Source organism: Medicago sativa, chromosome 7, assembly GCF_051527215.1.
Source record: "Medicago sativa cultivar Bolivia chromosome 7, Bolivia_mono, whole genome shotgun sequence".
NCBI classification, from domain to species: Eukaryota; Viridiplantae; Streptophyta; class Magnoliopsida; order Fabales; family Fabaceae; genus Medicago; species Medicago sativa.
This window is the reverse complement of record NC_140755.1, coordinates 12762739-12782467: the sequence shown is the minus strand read 5'-3', so window position 1 is coordinate 12782467 and position 19729 is coordinate 12762739. Positions and strand designations below refer to the sequence as shown.

The following is a 19729-nucleotide window of genomic DNA, read 5'->3' as shown; positions in this document are numbered from 1 at the left end:
GAAGCTCATTCAAGGATCTTTTGTTCGAATCTCCAAACAAATCCAGGTAAATTCATGTAAACCTTCTCGTTTAGTTCGTAAGTCATCATCGAAGGTTCCAAGCGAAAGATTAAACGGTGAATTGAAGTGGAAATTCGAAAACATTTGAAAAAGATTGAAGACCGAACCCTAAAAACGAAAATCATGAATATTCACCGTTTATTCTTCGAATTAGAGCACAGATTCATCATCAGCATGGAAAATAAGTCAATATATGGTTTAAATTCGAAGAAATTAGAAGAAAGTTTTGAAACCCTAGGTTGTAGACTCAAGCATAGATCTGTTCAAATCCAGGCCAGTTCTTAGAAAATCAGTTTCGAAATCGGAAAGAGGAAGAGGAGAGGAAGATCTTTCATCAAAAAGTTTTTAAAAAAGGATAGAGTTCGACTTTTCCGGCGGTGGTGCCACCGGCAACCACCACGCCGGAGCAGTCAAGCTCGCCAGAGAAGATGAAGATCTCCCTCCATCTTCATGAATTCCCAGGCCATACGGCTAGAGAGAAGGAAGAGAGCTTTGCAACGTTAGAGAGAGAAAGAGGGAGTAGAAATGAGGAAAAAACCGGTTCATGACCTTATATAGGCCACTGAACCGGTTCGACCCATGGATTGACCCGTCCGTGCCCCAACGGCCCAGGCCTACCCGTTTTGAGCCCAACTGTTATGTCTGTTTGACCGTTTGCTATGAACACCCCCCTTTCCTGCATATTTGTGCTGTTTTCTTGGCTATTTACACCCCTGTCTGCCTAAAACTCTTTCAAAAAATTCCTAAAAAATTCTATGTGTTCTTGATTGCTTTCTTGACAATTTTCTGGTGTTCTTTTGTGTTAAGTCTTGGTCGAAAATAGGTAGTATTTTCTTGTTAAGAGTTTACCATTGTTTGTTAAAAATTGTGAAATTCACATGTTTTTTTGTGGTTAAAAATTCTCTAAAAACTCCAAAAAATTCCATACGTATTTCTTGATAGTTTAGTGATGTTCTTGTGATAATTTTGCATAATAAAATTGGTAAAAATAATGTGTTTAATTTTCTTGTCATTTTTTGTGATATTTTGTGCTAAAAATGAATGAAACTTTGCTTGATTTCAATCCCAATTGCTTGATGAACACTTGTGACCTATGCCACTTGATTTGAGGGCATTTCAGCCACTGTTTGTGTTGATATTAGTGCATGAGTTTGAATCTTGGTTAGTTACTTAGCTTACAAGTTAGTTGTGTAGTTAAATAATGCAAATATGCTTAAAGTTTGTTTTAAAATGCCAAGTAAATCATGTTGCCTTAATTCCCATTCCAAGACTTGATTCTAAACCTTTAAAAATGTATTGGAATGTGAGAATTATAGGTCATATGGTTCTTGTATTCTATGAACAAATTTAGCCATGTTTGCACTCATTTTCTATCCTTTATGTTCTAGTGTTTCTCTTGCCTTATTTCCTTTGATATTGTCATGTGCTACTAACTCCTTTCATTTCATGTTTCATCATTTCATAAGCATCTCCATTTCATCCCACATTCATCTCTATTTTTTTTTCTTGCAATTTAATTTGTACCAAAGTTAGAATGTAAACGCTTAGGAGTTTTGTAATATTTTCCTTTATGCACTTTTAATTTCTTGGCAAAGAGGCCATAGAATGTATCTAGGGTGTGATGTAAAGGACAATGGACTCTAATAATGTACACCGACACAAGCACCGACACATGCACACACATCACTATATAGCTAGAATATGCATGTTTAGATGTATGTTTAGGATTGTATGTTTAGATGTATGTTTAGGCCTTATACTTAGAAAAATCATTTTCCAAAAAAATATGAACAAACTTCACTCAAATCATTTTTGAAATAAACCTTGGGATCAAAATCCCATTGTATTTTCCTTCTTCATTTTCTTAATCAAATTTCAATGAAAATAATCATGTTTAGACCACATTTTGCAAATGACTAATTCAACCTCACAATTTCATAATCTCATGCCCTTGAGGCCTCTTTCTCTTATTCTCCAAAATTCCCATTTTCAAACTTAAAATCAACCAACAAAAACAAAAACATTTTTGGAAGAGAACTACGGTGGATTTGATCCCTTAATCGGGTACGTAGGCAAGGAACAAAATTCCTTCAATTCAATTAAAATAAAAATCCAAAAACATTCTTCTCCCTCCAATTCTTCACTTAGAAACTCTTAGACATAATATCATTTTCAAATAGCATTTAAAAATAAAGCGCGCACGTAGAAATTAAAGACGGTTCCTATAGGATACTATAGTCGTTATGGGTGCCTAACACCTTCCCGTAGCGAAAACAACTCCCGGACCTCGATTCTCAAGGGTTTTGCTTACTTTTTCCCTTCCCAAGAAAAAAATAAGATATCACCGGTTTAAAAGGTTCAAACGTAATCAATGTTTGACACCCGAAAAACCAAGATAAAACACCGGTTACTATTACCCAAAGCCCTAGTTTCACCGGACACCGTGTCCACCCATGGCTCCTTGACTTTTAAACTCTAACCCACCATGTTCTCTCCGTACTTGAATGTGATCATGCATACATGCATACATCTTTTTCCATGCATATATCGAAGGGCTTAGACAAATTGGATTTGTAAACATTGTAGGAATGGGGAAGACTAAGTCCTACAAGTTCAAGGAAGTGGATTTGGCTAGTTTGAGAGATTTGGCACTCAAGGTCAAGGATCCGACCGGTTTCCGACGTCGTTACGGGGACTTACTTACTCTTCTCCGGACTAATGTGGATGAGAAGCTTGTACACACTCTAGTGCAGTTTTATGATCGGGATTATCGGTGCTTCACATTTCCCGACTTTCAGTTGGTGCCCACACTCGAAGCTTATTCTTGCTTGATGGATCTATCTATTGCCAAGGGACACCTTTTATGGGTCTTGAGCATCCCCCTACTCCTTTGGTTATTGCCCGTGATCTCCATCTCAAGACCTCCGATGTTTCCAAGAATCTCGTCACTAAGGCTCACATCCGAGGATTCACTTCGAAGTATCTACTTGAGAAAGCCAATCTCAAAACCACTTGTCAGGACACTCTTGAGGCTATTCTTGCACTACTCATCTATGGGCTTATCCTCTTTCCAAATCTTGATAACTTCGTGGATATGAATGCTATTATGATCTTCCGCTCCAAGAATCCAGTTCCTACTTTGCTGGCTGACACATACCATGCTATTCACGATCAATCCAGCAAGGGTCGTGGATGCATCCTTTGTTGTGTACCTCTCCTATATATGTGGTTTATTTCGTATCTTCCGAAGTCTTTCCATGATAATCTAGAGAATTGGACTGTTTCACAGCGGATTATGGCTCTCACCCCTAACGAAGTGGTTTGGCTCACCCCCGCTGCTAGAGTCAAAGAAATTATCTTTGGTGGTGGAAAGTTTCTTAATGTGCCTCTTCTTGGTACCCGGGGTGGAATCAACTATAACCCGGAGCTCGCCTTGCGACAATTTGGTTTCCCGATGAAAGAGAAGCCCATCTATCTTGCTACATCTCCTTATTTCTTCCATTACTCTAATGCTCCTACAGGAATAAGAGAAGATTTCATAGAGGCTTGGTCCAAGATTCGGAAGAAAGATGTGAAGCATATGGGTGTGAGATCCGGTATTGCTCATGAGGCCTATACTCAATGGGTAATAAACCAAGCTGAGAAGATTGGCATGCCTTACTCCGCCATGAGATATGTGTCCGCATCTACTCTGACCATGCCTATGCCTCTACCTCTGCCTATTCAGGAGATGTATCAGGAGCATCTAGCTATGGAGAGCCGAGAGAAGCATCAGTGGAAGACTAGATACTATGAGGCTGAGAATTTGATCATGACTCTGGATGGAAAAGATGAGCAGAAGACTCATGAGGTTTTGACGTTGAAGAAGGAGTTGGAAAAGGCTAGAAAAGAAATTGAAGAAAAGGATAAGTTGCTTATGAGGGATTCCAAGAGGGCTAGGGTTGCCCGTGACTTCTATGCCCGATACTGCAGCTATGAGTCTGAGTCTGAGGATGATCCTTCCACTTCCTATACTTGAGGATTAATGTTTGCTGTTGTTGTTTCCAATTGTTATTGTTGTTTTACATTTCAAAGTCTATCCATTGGCTTAGCATTTCAAAGGGAATTATCTTGTAAGACCTTGTGATGTTTGATTGTTTCGTCTGGTTATGATGTTTCAGTTGTTTAGTAATGTTTACAAATTTATAATTTGTCTAAAACCCTTCGATAACACAAAAAAGATTCTTTTTTGCATATGCATGTATACATCTCATCTCATGCATCATATGCATTTATTGGTCACAAAAAAACTTCCCTCGTGCTCATTGCTTCCTGGTTTTCCCGCCGCAGTCTGAAAGGTGGCTCGTGCACGCAAAGTTCACCAACCAGCTAGAATTCATCAGACAAGATTGTACAAGAGAAGAAACATGGCTAACTTTGAAGAAGAGAATGCTCAGCTCCGTGCCGAATTGGCTGCTATGAAAGAAGACTTGGCTAAGGCTCATGACGCTATGTCTACTCTGATGGCTGCACAAGAACAACCGGTCACGTCTGTTCCGGTTACTACTGAAATGATTCCATCCATCCCATTATCCACTATGGCTTCTGATGCTCGGTTTGTTATGCCCAATGGGCGCCCTTATGGACTCTCAACTTTCTATGCTCCCAACACTGCGGCTGGTATTTCTGGTATTGCTAATCAAGGACAGATTCCTGCAACAACTTTTGCTTCTACATCTACCTCTATGCCTCAAGTGAATACTGTTGTTACCGATCCTGTTGTGCACACTGTGCAACAGGTAATCGATGTTGACACTCCGCATGGACAGGACCCTATAATGGAGGCTATGAGAGAACAGTTAAGAGAGCTAGCTGGAGAGCTCCGTGAGGTCAAAGCTGGCCGTGGGAACGGTGTTTCTGCTAAGGCTCGTGATCTATGCCTGGTATCCCGATTTGAGGTTCCTAAGAAGTTCAAAGTGCCAGATTTTGACAAATACAATGGATCTTCTTGTCCACATAGCCATGTCATTCGGTACGTCCGAAAAATGGCCAACTACGCAGATAATGATGTGTTAATGATCCACTGCTTCCAGGATAGCTTGACAGAAGATGCGGCAGATTGGTACACTAGCTTGAGTAAAGACAATATCCATACTTTTGAGGAACTCGCTGCTGCTTTTGAAAATCATTATGAGTTTAACACCCGCTTGAAGCCGAATAGAGATTCTCTTAAGTCTTTGTCTTAGAAGTCAGATGAAACCTTCCGCGAATATGCTTAGAGATGGAGAGGGGCAGCAGCCCGGGTTTCTCCTCGGCTCGATGAGGAAGAACTGACATAGACATTCCTGAAAACTTTGAAGAAGGAATATGTTGAAAGGATGATAGTCTCTGCACCAAATAATTTCTCCGACATGGTTACTATGGGAACTCGTCTAGAGGAGGCTGTCAGAGAAGGTATCATTGTTCTTGAAAAAGGCGAGTCCTCAGCTAGCGCGCCAAAGAAGTATGGTAATGGCCACCATAAGAAGAAGGAATCCGAAGTAGGGATGGTGTCCGGTAACCAGTCTACAGCTGTTGTCGCTCCTATTAATGCTGCTCAGTTACCCCTACCCTACCAATATATGCAGTACTCTCAACATCCCTTCTTACCACCATTCTACCAGCAATATCCTCTGCCACCGGGTCAACCACCAGTACCCGTTAATGCCATTGCTCAGCAGGTACAACAGCAGCCTCCTGCTCAACAGCAACCTCCACAACAACAGGGCCCTCGGTCCAGGCCCTATTTTCCACCAATACCAATGCAGTATGCTGATCTGCTCCCAACTCTACTTGCTAAAGGGCATTGCGTCACCAGGCCAGGCAAGCCTCCACCTACGCCATTGCCTCCCAGGTTCCGACAGGATCTCAGATGTGAATTCCATCAGGGCGCTCAGGGCCACGATGTTGAAGGGTGCTATGCTTTGAAGTACGTTGTAAAGGATCTAATAGACAGAGGACGATTGACTTTTGAAAATAGTGTTCCGCACGTTCTTGACAACCCACTTCCAGACCATGCAGCTGTTAACATGATTGAGGCTTTTGATAAAGTTGAAACATCTAGGGTTCCCCGAGAGGCTCCCACTTTAGATGTCCGTAATGTTGGTACTCCTTTGGTGCCGCTAAATGTCAAGCTTTGCCAAGCTTCCTTGTTTAAACATGAGCATGCTTCCTGTTCAGAGTGTCTTCAGACTCCTATGGGTTGTTGTACAGTGCAGGGTGACATACAGAGCCTAATGGACAATAAGTACTTGGTTGCCAGCGACGTTTGTATGATTGTGCCGGTGTTTCATGATTCTCCTGCCAAAAGTGTATCTCAGACAAGGGAAGTAGAACCCTTGGTGATCAGGCTACCTGGCCCGGTATCTTATGCCTCTACTAAGGCAATCTCTTACAAGTACGATGCGACTATGATTGAGAATGGGGTAGAAGTGCCTCTGATATCCCCAGCTGCGGTTAGTAACATTGATGAAGAAACTACAACCCTGAGAAGTGGAAGGGTCCGTCCACCCTTGTTCCAAAAGAAGGTCGTTACACCTGCTGCCACAGTAACTCCACCGGTTGCTCCTCCTGTTGACAAGAATGCCAGCCCATCGGGCCAGTCTATTGAAGAGTCTAATCTGGACGAGATTTTGAGGCTCATCAAAAAGAGCGATTATAAGATTGTAGACCAACTGCTGCAAACACCATCAAAAATATCCATCTTGTCTTTACTCCTGAGCTCAGAAGCTCACAGGAAAGTGTTGATGAAAGTACTGGAACAGGCCTATGTTGATCATGAAGTCTCCGTGGATCAGTTCGATGGAATAGTGGGTAACCTTACTGCTTGTAATAACTTGTGGTTTGGTGACGATGAACTTCCTGAAGCAGGGAAAAACCACAACTTAGCTTTGCATATCTCAGTGCACTGCAAGTCTGACATGATATCCAACGTGTTGGTGGACACTGGATCATCCTTAAATGTAATGCCTGAGTCTACACTGAGACAGTTGAGTCATCATGGAATTTCTCTGAGGGGGAGTAGTTATTTGGTTAAGGCCTTTGACGGATCTCGTAAGGATGTTCTTGGAGAGGTAGATCTGCCAATCACCATTGGTCCGGAGACGTTCCAAGTCACTTTCCAAATCATGGACATCAATGCCTCTTACAGTTGCCTCCTTGGAAGACCGTGGATCCACGATGCTGGGGAAGTAACTTCCACTCTGCATCAGAAGCTCAAGTTTATGAGGAACGGTAAGCTTGTCACTGTACATGGTGAAAAAGCGTGTCTGGTTAGCCAAGTGTCATCTTTCTCTTGTGTTGAAGCAGGGTCCGCCGAAGGAACGTCATTTCAAGGCTTGAATGTTGAAGGTGCAGAACCCCGAAGAGATAGTGCTACTATGGCTTCATTAAAAGACGCCCAGAAAGCTGTTCAAGAAGGGCAAGCTACTGGCTGGGGCAAAGTGATACAGATTCTGGAGAATAAGCGCAGAGAGGACCTCGGTTTCTCCCCGACCTCAGGCGTTTCAACAGGAACTTTCTATAGTGCTGGGTTTATCAACGCTATTGCCAAAGATGCTGCTGAGAGTAGTGATGTGACTGTGTTTGTTGTACCAGGAGGCACCGTGAGAAATAGGGAGGCCATTGATATTCCTTTAGTCATGCATGCTTCCACGTAATGTGTCTTGTTTCTCATGTTTTTTTTTGTTTTCAAAATAACAATCCTTTCGCTCTGCCCAAGGTGAAAGTGATGTCTTTGTGAGGGCATGTTTGTTTCGGCATTGCCGTTATTAATAAAAGTTGTCGTCTTTTCCGCGACTCTTTGTTTTTTACTTTTTAGTACCTTTTTTCTTGGAAATAATGGTAACGCCAGAAAAAACCAAAACGTCTTTATTTTCTTATTAATTTCAAAAATCTGCATAAAAAACCTTTTTCTAAAATCATCCCAATCATATTATGCAGATTGAACCATAATAAACCCGTTGAACACAATGACCCTACGGTTCCTCCAAATTTTGAATTCCCTGTATATGAAGCCGAAGATGAGGAGGATAATGAAGAGATACCGTATGAGATCACTCGACTGCTTGAGCAAGAAAGAAGAGCCATTCAGCCTCACCTGGAAGAGATCGAGCTCGTTAATTTGGGTACTGAAGAGAACAAGCAAGAGATCAAGATTGGTGCTGCACTTGAGCCAGAAGTAAAAAAGAAGATTACTCAGCTTCTCCATGATTATTCAGATGTCTTTGCATGGTCCTATGAAGACATGCCAGGTCTAGATCCCAAGATTGTGGAGCATCAGATACCGACAAGACCCGAATGCCCTCCCGTCAAGCAGAAATTGAGAAGGTCTCGCCCAGACATGGCTCTTAAGATTAAGGCTGAGGTGCAAAAGCAAATTGACGCAGGTTTCCTCATGACAGCTGAATATCCTGAGTGGATCGCCAACATTGTACCAGTGCCAAAGAAAGATGGGAAAGTTCGGATGTGTGTTGATTACAGAGATTTGAATAAAGCCAGTCCAAAAGATAACTTCCCATTGCCCCATATTGATGTACTCGTTGACAGTACTGCTCAATCCAAAGTGTTCTCCTTTATGGATGGTTTCTCTGGCTATAACCAAATACGGATGTCACCTGAAGATAGAGAAAAAACTTCTTTCATTACTCCATGGGGAATATTCTGTTATAAAGTGATGTCGTTTGATTTGATAAATGCTGGTGCAACGTATCAGAGAGGTATGACTACTATGTTTCATGATATGATTCACAAAGAGATTGAAGTATATGTTGATGACATGATTGTGAAGTCAAGTGATGAAGAGCAGCATGTTGTGTATTTGAAAAAGATGTTTGAAAGATTAAGAAAGTACAAACTGCGGTTGAATCCCAACAAATGTACATTCGGTGTAAGATCTGGAAAGCTGCTAGGCTTCATTGTCAGCCAAAGAGGCATTGAAGTTGATCCTGACAAAGTCCGAGCTATCAGAGAGATGTCGGTCCCTCAAACTAAAAAGCAAGTCAGACGCTTCCTCGGGCGCCTGAATTACATTTCAAGATTTATATCTCACATGACTGCTACTTGTGGACCAATTTTCAAATTGCTCAGAAAGAATCAGCCTGTTGTATGGAATGATGAATGCCAGGAAGCTTTTGATAGCATTAAAGAATACTTGTTGGAACCACCTATCCTTGTCCCGCCAGTGGAAGGAAGGCCTTTGATTATGTATCTGTCAGTGTTAGATGAATCCATGGGTTGTGTTCTCGGTCAACAAGACGAGACTGGAAAGAAAGAACATGCTATCTACTATCTGAGCAAGAAATTCACCGACTGTGAGACTCGGTATACAATGCTTGAAAAGACTTGTTGTGCTTTAGCTTGGGCTGCCAAACGCCTGCGTCATTATATGGTGAATCATACAACTTGGTTGATATCCCGAATGGATCCAATCAAGTACATCTTTGAAAAGCCTGCTGTTACTGGAAAGATTGCACGTTGGCAAATGTTGTTGTCTGAATATGATATTGTGTATAAAGCCCAAAAAGCAATCAAAGGAAGCATCCTTGCTGAGCATCTTGCTTGTCAACCTCTTGATGATTACCAACCAATTAAGTTTGAGTTCCCTGATGAAGAGATTATGTATCTGAAAGCAAAAGACTGTGAGGAACCATTGATTGATGAAGGGCCGGACCCCAACAGCAAATGGGGGTTGGTATTTGATGGCGCTGTCAATGCTTATGGTAAAGGGATTGGGGCCATTATTGTAACTCCGCAGGGGCACCACATTCCTTTCACTGCTCGAATAACTTTTGAATGCACGAACAACATGGCTGAATATGAAGCATGCATCTTGGGCATTGAAGAAGCCATTGATATGAGAATCAAGCATCTTGACATTTACGGTGATTCCGCGCTTGTCATTAATCAGATAAGAGGTGAATGGGAGACTCATCATGAGAAGCTGATCCCTTACCGTGACTATGCAAGACGTCTGTTGAGATATTTTGCGAAGGTTGAACTACACCATATCCCTCGGGATGAAAACCAGATGGCTGATGCTCTTGCTACTTTGTCTTCCATGTTTCGTGTGAACCACTGGAATGACGTGCCCATAATCAAAGTGCAGCGTCTTGATAGACCTGCTCATGTGTTTACTATTGAAAAAGCACCTAGTCAGACTGATGAAGATGTGAATGATGGAAAACCTTGGTATTATAATATCTAACAGTTCTTGCAGAATCATGAATATCCACCTGGTGCTTCCAATAGGGATAAAAAGACCCTGAGGAGATGGGCTAGTAGATTCCTTCTGGACGGAGAAATCCTATACAAGAGGAACTATGATATGGTCTTGTTGAGATGTGTTGATGAACAAGAAGCTGAGAAATTGATGCATGATGTACATGATGGTACTTTTGGGACCCATGCCACGGGCCATACCATGTCAAGAAAAATGTTAAGAGCCGGCTATTACTGGATGACTATGGAGCGTGACTGCTACAAATATGCCAAGAGATGCCACAAATGCCAAATCTATGCTGAAAAGATTCATGTGCCTCCACATTCCCTCAATGTTATCTCTTCCCCATGGCCTTTCTCTATGTGGGGCATCGACATGATCGGAAGAATTGAACCAAAAGCTTCCAATGGTCATCGTTTCATTTTAGTGGCAATTGACTACTTCACCAAATGGGTTGAAGCTGCTTCCTATGCTAATGTGACCAAGCAAGCGGTAGTAAAATTTAACAAGAATAACATCATCTGGCGATACGGTGTTCCCAGCAAGATTATCACTGACAATGGTTCTAATCTGAACAATAACATGATGCAAGCTTTATGTGAAGAATTCAAGATTGAACATCACAACTCTTCTCCTTATAGACCTCAGATGAATGGTGCAGTTGAGGCCGCTAACAAGAACATCAAGAAGATTGTTCAGAAGATGGTCACTACTTGCAAAGACTGGCATGAGATGCTACCTTTCGCATTGCATGGTTACCGTACTACAGTGCGCAGTTCAACCGGGGCAATTCCTTTTTCTCTTGTATATTGCATGGAAGCAGTTCTCCCTCTAGAAGTGGAGATTCCGTCTCTCCGAGTGATCATGGAAGCAAAATTAACTGAGGCTGAATGGTGTCAAAGTCGGTATGATCAGTTGAATTTGATTGAAGAGAAACGCATGGATGTTATGGCTCATGGACAGTTGTATCAAGTGCGAATGAAGAATGCTTTTGACAAGAAAGTCCGGCCTCGTGAATTCAAGGAAGGCGAACTTGTATTGAAAAGAAGGATAAGTCAGCAACCCGACCCAAGGGGCAAGTGGACACCTAACTATGAAGATCCTTATGTTGTCAAGAAGGCTTTCTCTGGTGGTGCTTTGAACCTTACACACATGGATGGTGTTGAACTTCCGAATCCTGTAAATGCCGATATTGTCAAGAAATACTTTGTTTAAAAATATGAAAAGAACAGCGTGGTAGGTCGAAAACCCGAAAGGGCGGCCTAGGCAAAAATGCGCTTCCCGGTGGGTCGAAAACCCTAAAGGGCGATCCAGGCAAAAGTTAGGGACAAAAAAAATGAATATGAACAAGCTCGCTGAGATTGTACGCAACTCAGGCAAAAATGAGCGTCTCGATGATCCGAAAACCCGAAAGGGCGGTTCATGCAAAAATGAGATTGATAATGAAAGACAAGTAACTATATCTGGCAAATCACCATCACCCCTTGGGGCATCTGCAACTGCCAATGATCGTCTTCATCGGAAGCTTCTGTACTTGTGAATTCAAAATTTCTATGAAATGTAGTGGTCATCGTGTTCAATGTACCACCAACCGATAAAATTACCATTTTCCAAGCTTTGTAAATCCGTGGAGTTATGCCTTTGGCTGACTTTCACTCCTCTACATCAATTTGAGCCTGTGCTTTTGTTTGAAATTCTATTTTCTTTCTATTTTCAATGCTATATACAAAATATTTTCTTTCTATTTTGATAATATCAATGTCTGAAACAAACATCTTTGATAATTGAAAAATCCTTTTTCTGTCTATTTTGAAAGCAAACCTGAGCAATAGGGTACATTCCAGTGAAACATGCATGAATAAATGTGTATCAATGTCCATTTCAATACATGTTACAAGCAGGTTGTTCCCCAAGGTGATCTGTGGTCAATGGCAAGAATGAAGAAACAGAATGAAAATGAAAAATGGAAAATGAAAATGAAAAGCTCGCTAAGTCGAAAACCCGAAAGGGCGACTTAGGCAAAAATAAGCACCCCGCTGATTGACTACCTGTGAAGGCAATTCAGGCAAAAATGGGGCAATGAAAAGAATTTATTCCCGGTGAATCGAAAACCCGAAAGGGCGGTTCAGGCAAAAATGGGATTGGAAAATGAAAGAATGAAAAATGAAAGAATGAAAAATAATATGAAAAGCATTGACCACAGATGCGAACATCCAATGTTTACCCGGCACTGACACGCCTAGCAATGGCGACCTGTATCAAAGAATCTTCCAAGGTTCCCTCTTCTGTAGGTTTTGTGTATGTGATATCATATATTGCCCTTAGCCATGGTTTCGATACGTCTCTCAACGACGGTCTCTCCAAGAAGGATTTCTATGTGTATATGTTATAGCACGAGCCACCACGTGCCCAATCTTCCAATGTTTTGTCTGTCTCTGTGAAACTTCTCTGCCAAATCGTAAACCAATCATGCATTTCAAGCATTCATACATGCATGATCATGCATTCTATGTGCTCATGCATTTGTAAAATTGATATACTACACATACATGTTGCATTTTCTATCTCAACTTTCAAATCAATTCAATGCCTATGTTTCTTTCAATCTCAATTTTCAATTCAATGTCTCTGATAATGCCTCTGTTAATGTCTCTGTTAAAGTCCATGTTTATGTCTGTGAAAACTCCTGTGAAATTTCTGAGAGCCAATGTTACTTTGCCATGTTTCTATCTACAAACTTGATGCCTATGTTAAAATCCCTGTGAAAGTTCCTTCTGGGCCAACGATAATGGTCATGTCAATCTTCAAATCAAGCCAATGTCAATTTACTCTCAGTTTGTATCTTGCTAAATCAAGCTCCCCATGTACCTTGCTATATGTTTTGTTATTGGTCAAGTGGCTAGTTCGATCCAAAGAACAGCTTGTACCTGCTTATATGCCTGTGTTTCCGGTCAAACGACAAGTTCGATCCAAAGAACAGTTTGTACCCTGCTTATGTTTTGTTATCGGTCAAACCGCAAGTTCGATCCAAAGAATAGTTTGTACCTGCCTGCATGTTGTGATATTGATCAAGTAGCAAGTTCGATCCAAAGAACAGCTTGTATCTGTCTTTTGCCTATGTTTTTGGTCAAGTAGCAAGTTCGATCCAAAGAACAGCTTGTACCTGCCTATATGTCTATGTTTCCGGTCAAGTGACAAGTTCGATCCAAAGAACAGCTTGTACCTGTCTTGTACTTCTATCCCCAGTCAAGTAGCAAGTTCGATCTGAAGAACAGCTTGTACCCATCTTTTGTCTGTATTACTTGGTTAAGTGATTAGTTCGATCCAAAGAACAGCTTGTACCTACCTGTTGTCCCCTGGTTTGTCTACCCTGTTAATGTCTACCTAGATCCCCAGTGATATGACATGCTCTATAGACTCCAGTTGTTTGTCTTGCATTCATAATCAAGATGTTGCATGGCATTCATGTTTTTGCAAATGTGAGAGCGTATTTTTATGTCCAAAAACAGTGCAAATGTTAATATTTAAGTATCTTTGTCCCGTCAAATCGAAGACTTCGTCTCTTGACCCTCCGGACAAAGAAACTTAAATAGGGGCAGCTGTCATACCCTAATTTTGGACCTAAAAATACTTGCTCAAAATGTTTTTCCATCTTTGATATGTGTCTATTACTCTTGGGAGATTCCCAATTTGATATTGTTTTACCCTGATATCTTACCATGCTTTATCTGCATATTTTACTGTCTTTGTTTTATTTTAAACTGTGACTTTGTCTATGTTTTATTGCATTTAAAGCCATCCAAGATGGTTTTCTTGCATTACCAGTCATTGGAAAGTCCCTCTGATCAATTGCATGTTTCTTTGCATTTTATTGTTAAAATTCATGAAAAAGGGCATTTGAGTTATTTCCTGCATTCAAACTCATTTTAGTCCCTGAAAATTGTCTCTGTGTCTTTTCAATTTGTTTGTATAAATCCTTGCTTCAATTCCGTGTTAAAATCCATTTCAAAAATTGCATCTGAGTCATTTCGAGTCAGTTTAGTCCCTAGGGGCATTTTGGTCATTTCACATAAAATTTTGACAGAGAGAGGTTACTTTAAAGTACCTCATTTTGTAGTTGGTTCATTTTAGTCCTTTTTGTGTTTTTTTAATTGTTTCACTTTACGTTAATTTCAAATTACCAAATTTTAACCAAATTTTATTTTATTTTTATTTTAGTCCTTTTTCATTTCAGTCCTCAAGTTTTGCAAGTTTTTTTTTTTTAGTCCTTTTTCTTAATTGCAGTTCAGTCCTTTTTTTATTATTTTGCAGTTTTGTCCCTTTAGTTTTTGATTTGCAGATTAGTCCCAAAGTTCCAGGAAGTTGCAGAAAGGTCCTTAAAGTCTTAAAACTCAGCAAAGCTAAGCCCAAGTCCACGTGCCAGCATACCATTGGTCCAAGAAGCTACACATGTCAGCTATAAATAAGTGCACAGTGTCAGAGCCATTAATCACGCGCCAACTCACACAAACACCCTTCCATTCTCCCTCCAAAATCAAACAGATCAAAATCCAGAAAAAACTCAAGAACACGATGAAGGTTGAAGCAAGCTTCAAACCCTAACCGTTTTCTTCATCCACAATTCCAACAAAAACCACCAAATTCACATCTAAATTCATCAATCCACACAGAATTCAACATCACAAGATTGTTAGAAGCCACAATTACATCAAGAACAAAAAGGAACAATCACAAACCCTAATTTTCCAGAATCAAATTCAAAGCCAAAATCAAACAGATTCTTGACGGTTCTCAGTGATTCTTTACAGAATCTTCATCCTTGAACCGTCTTTTCTGCAATTCGAGCTCCAATTCATCATGTAGGTGACAAATTCGAGCGATCACAGAAAGAAGAGAGAAGAAGAGAGATCGAGTTGAAACGGTATCGATTCGAATAAATTCATAGAGGCGAAGCAACAAGAGAAGAAGAAGAGGATTTTTACCGATTTATTTTCGGTAAAAAGAGATCCAAAGAAACTCAGTGATTCAAAGAAGATTTTCGAATTTTCCAGCGAGGTTCTTGTTCCTATTCTCCGATTAAAACCGAGGTAACTCTCTCTTCTTCTTCCTCTTTGCTTTTCAAAAGTTTTCATCAATTCAAAAAAGTTTAGATCTAGGCTTTATCTGAAAGTTCTTGAGAAAAAGAGTTGCATATTCTAAGAGAGGAGAGGACGACGAACACAACGATGTAAAAAATTTCAAAAAAGCATTCAGGTACGGCGGCGCCGCCGGTGAACCACCGTACCTGCACCGTTGTACTCGTCGGAGAAGATGATCGGAGAAGAAGAGAGTTGCAGAGCTTCTCTCACTAGGAGAGAAGTTAGAGAGAGAGAAAAAAGAGAGGAAATGAGGGAAACGGTGGAGTGAGGCTTATATGAGCCTCTAGGACGCGTCTTCACCGTTAGATCTAGGTTTAGATGGAGCTGGATCAATCCAACGCTCCTGATGCGTTTGGATAGTCCAGATCCATCAAGGATCTTGGGCCTGGGCTTCTTGTTGCTGGATTTCGTCCTCTTGCTAAATTTTTGCTATTTCAACACTGTTTCTTGATAGTTAAACCTCTGTTTTGCCTAATTTCTCTTAAAAAATTCCTAAAAAATTGTTCAATGATTTTCTTGATATTTTTGATGAATCTTGATGTGTTTACATGTTAAGCAATGATCAAAGATATGAGGAAATATTTTGTTCCTTGTTAATTCAATTCTTTTTCATTTTTTGTTAAAAGTGTCTAAAAATCTTGTGAACTTTCTTGCAATTATTTTGATACTTAAGACTTGTTTCTTATAATATTTTGACATGTTAAAAAATGGATGAAAATATAGGTGAATGTGTTTGTGATTTTTGGTGCCTTTTGTCAATGTTTGTGAATTTTTTTTTTGTATGTTTTGATTCCAATATTTTGTCTCATGATGATTGATACTTGATGAATAAATTTTGTGATATGTTTGTCTTTGGTTTAGTGTATTTGGTGCTGTTTGTGATGTATGGTATTAGTTTCTTGTTTTACAAGTCATGTAAATAATTGTTTGTGAAAATAAAGTGCCAAGTGTATCTAAAAATGTATCATAACTCTTGACTTGAATAGTTTCTTATAATTCTCACATTATTGTTGTAATAAAACCTTTGAAAAATTGTCATGATATGAGGATTATAGGTCATACACTTGTTTGGACATTGTGATAAATTTTAGGTATATTTTGCTACCTTTATGTTAAGAGTTTGTTACTTTTTGTCAAGTTTTTTTGTTACTTTGTTTAGTGTTCCTTTTGCTTATAATTTCTATCCTATTATGCCTTATGCTACTAACCCTTTCATTTCATGTTTCATTCATTCATAAGCATTCCTCATCTCACCTCATTTCTATAGCTTTATTTTCTTCCCATTTATTTCTTCTTGCAAAAGACTTAGCATGTATAACCTAGGTTTTTTGTACTTTGTTTTATGCAATTTAAATTCTTGCAAGACCATAGCATGTAAACTAGGGCCTATGTAATGGACAATGGACTCTAATGATGTACACCGACACAAGCACCGACACATGCACACACATCACATGGATACTTTAGATGTATGTTTAGGGAATGTATGCTTTAGATGTATGCTTAGGAATCACGATACTTAGAAAAATCCTTTTTTCCAAAAAATATGGACAACTTCACTCAAATAACTTTCCAAAGAAACCTTGGGATCAAAATCTGTTGGATATTTGTATGTTGGCTTCACTTTTGCCTAAAACAAATATTCACTTCAGATGTGGAACACAATGTTCCAACATCAAGAGTTGTTTTGTATGTTCTGGGCCTGACCAATGTTTACGCATGCACTTGCTTGATTGAAGGAATCCACATCAGCATGTGTTGGTATGAACCGTGTGCAATTATGAAGAGATCAGAACATATGTGATTTCTTAAGGAATTGATGAAATGACTTAGGAAAGTATTTTTATGTGACTTTTAATAAGCCTATTTTATAGGAGTTTCTATATCCGTCCATTGCTTAATGAAGAAGTCACTGATCCGATCTGAAGCATGATTGAAGGAATGACACGCCTTGCTTCAGTATATAAAAGGCTGCAAGACCTGAAGATATTCAATCAAGACATTGGTTTACAAATAGAGTTTTGTTTAGGTTTTGAGTCATACATATTGTGAGCCTTTCGTGTATCATCTTGATACATGTTTAGGACTGTGCTTTGAGTTGTAATACTGTGCACTACTCCGAAGCTTTTAAGCAAGGAGCTAGGTAGATTGTGGACTACATCTAAGCTTTTAAGCAAGGTTGCAAGTTGTTGTTTTTCGAGGGTAACCTCATTTGAATTGAGTCTGTAATTTGGGAATCACAGGGGATTGTGATCTGTTGTAAGGGAGTGAGATGGGATCTCAAATCTAGGAGTTCCTAGGTTGAAGTCTAGTTGGGGTAGGTCCTAGGTCATAAGTGCAAACATGGTTTGCTGAGAGCTTTTGAATACGGACTGCACTAGTGGATTTCCTTCCTGGCTTGGTAGCCCCCAGATGTAGGTGACGTTGCACCGAACTGGGTTAACAATTTCTCTGTGCCTCTTTTCTTTTCCTGTTTATTATTTGCATTGTATCTGTTAGCTTAATGTTCTAAACATCATATACAACATCTGCTTTTCTGTGTTCTGTGTTGGAACATCGTTTGGAACATCGTAAGTCTAACGTGCCAGAATAACAATTGGCATCAGAGCAGGCACCCTGCCTGTTATTGGGTGAGATCCAGAGGAGATCTATTCTGGAAATATGGAAAAAGAAGGAGGTTTCGTTAACAGGCCACCGTTACTAGATGGAACAAACTATGACTACTGGAAGTCACGCATGAGTGCCTATCTCAAGTCTATTGACAGCAAGACTTGGAAGGCTGTGATGAAAGGTTGGGAACATCCAGTTGTTCTTGACAAAGATGGCAATAAAACCACGGTTTTGAAACCGGAAGATAACTGGACACTGCCTGAAGATGAACTGGCTCTTGCAAACTCCAAGGCCTTAAATGCCCTTTTCAATGAAGTGGACAAAAATATGTTCAGACTAATTAAAAAAATGTGATGTTGCCAAAGATGCTTGGGACATCCTAAAGACTGCTCATGAAGGTACCTCCAAGGTGAAGAGCTCAAGGATTCAACAACTGACAACCAAATTAGAAAGCCTAAGAATGCAAGAGGATGAGACTATACAGGATTACTACATGAATGTCCTTGACATTGCCAATTCATTTGATTCTCTTGGAGAAAAACTGTCAGATGAAAAGTTGGTAAGGAAAATTCTCAGATCTCTACCAAAGAGATTTGACATGAAGGTCACGGCCATTGAGGAAGCCCAAGATGTATCCAACATGCAGGTGGAAGAGCTCATAGGTTCTCTTCAAAACTTTGAGCTTGTGGTTGATAACAGATCTGAGAAGAAGGGAAAAGGCATAGCCTTCACAGCAAACACTGTTGATGATGAAGGACTGGAAGAAGGCATGGAGGATGAGAATCTGCCAGAGGAATTTGTGATGCTAGGAAGACAGTTTAACAAAATTCTCAAACAAGTAAGTAGCAGATCCAGAGGGAATAGGCGGAACATCAGATGGAACACTGACAGGCAACAAGCTAATCAAAAGTATGAGAAAAATGATGAGAAAAACAGTCGATACAAAGGCGTGCAATGCCATGAGTGCGAAGGTTATGGTCACATCAGAACTGAATGTGCAACTTTCCTCAAGAAGCAAAAGAAAGGAATGATTGTGTCCTGGTCTGATGATGAAGGAACAGATGGAGATGTTGATAGTGATGCTGCTAAACGTGTCAGTGCTATGACTGGGAGAGTGGAACCTGAATCTGAAAATGAAGATTCTGATTCTGAGAAAGTAACTGTGTCTTGTGGTCAAGACATTCATGAGGACAGCACTTCCAGGCGTATGATGGAGTAGGAAGAAATCATTGATCATCTCCAGGAAGAAAGGATTGGTCATCTGACTAAAATCTCTGACCTAAACAAAGAGGTAATTTTACTAAATACTCAACTTGATAATGTCCTCAAACAAGTTAGAATGATGACCACAGGAACTGATGTTCTAGATAGGATGTTAGAAGGTCAAGTGATAGGTAAACCAAATGGCATAGGCTTTACACATGAACACCTGAAACAGGAACAACAAAATAGTAGCTATATTCAGGCCTTAAAACACTATCATAAGGCCAAGAAGGGAAAGCTTGTTAAGAAAATTAAGTTTGTAGCCTCAGTTAAAGTAGATACCATCACTAATAGAGGTCCAATGTTTGAACATGTGGTACAACATCCTAAAACTGACTCAGTAAAAGAGAATCTCCCTTGGAAGTGTCATTTTTGTCGTAGACAGGGTCATAAAACATCTGTTTGTTTTGATCTGTATGGT

General features: G+C 40.0%; 1 pseudogene; it reads left to right on the top strand.

Moving 5' to 3' along the window:
* Positions 1–4466: 4466 nt before the first annotated feature.
* LOC146904354 (uncharacterized) lies at positions 4467–7686 on the top strand (annotated as a pseudogene).
* The last annotated feature ends 12043 nt before the right edge of the window (positions 7687–19729 follow it).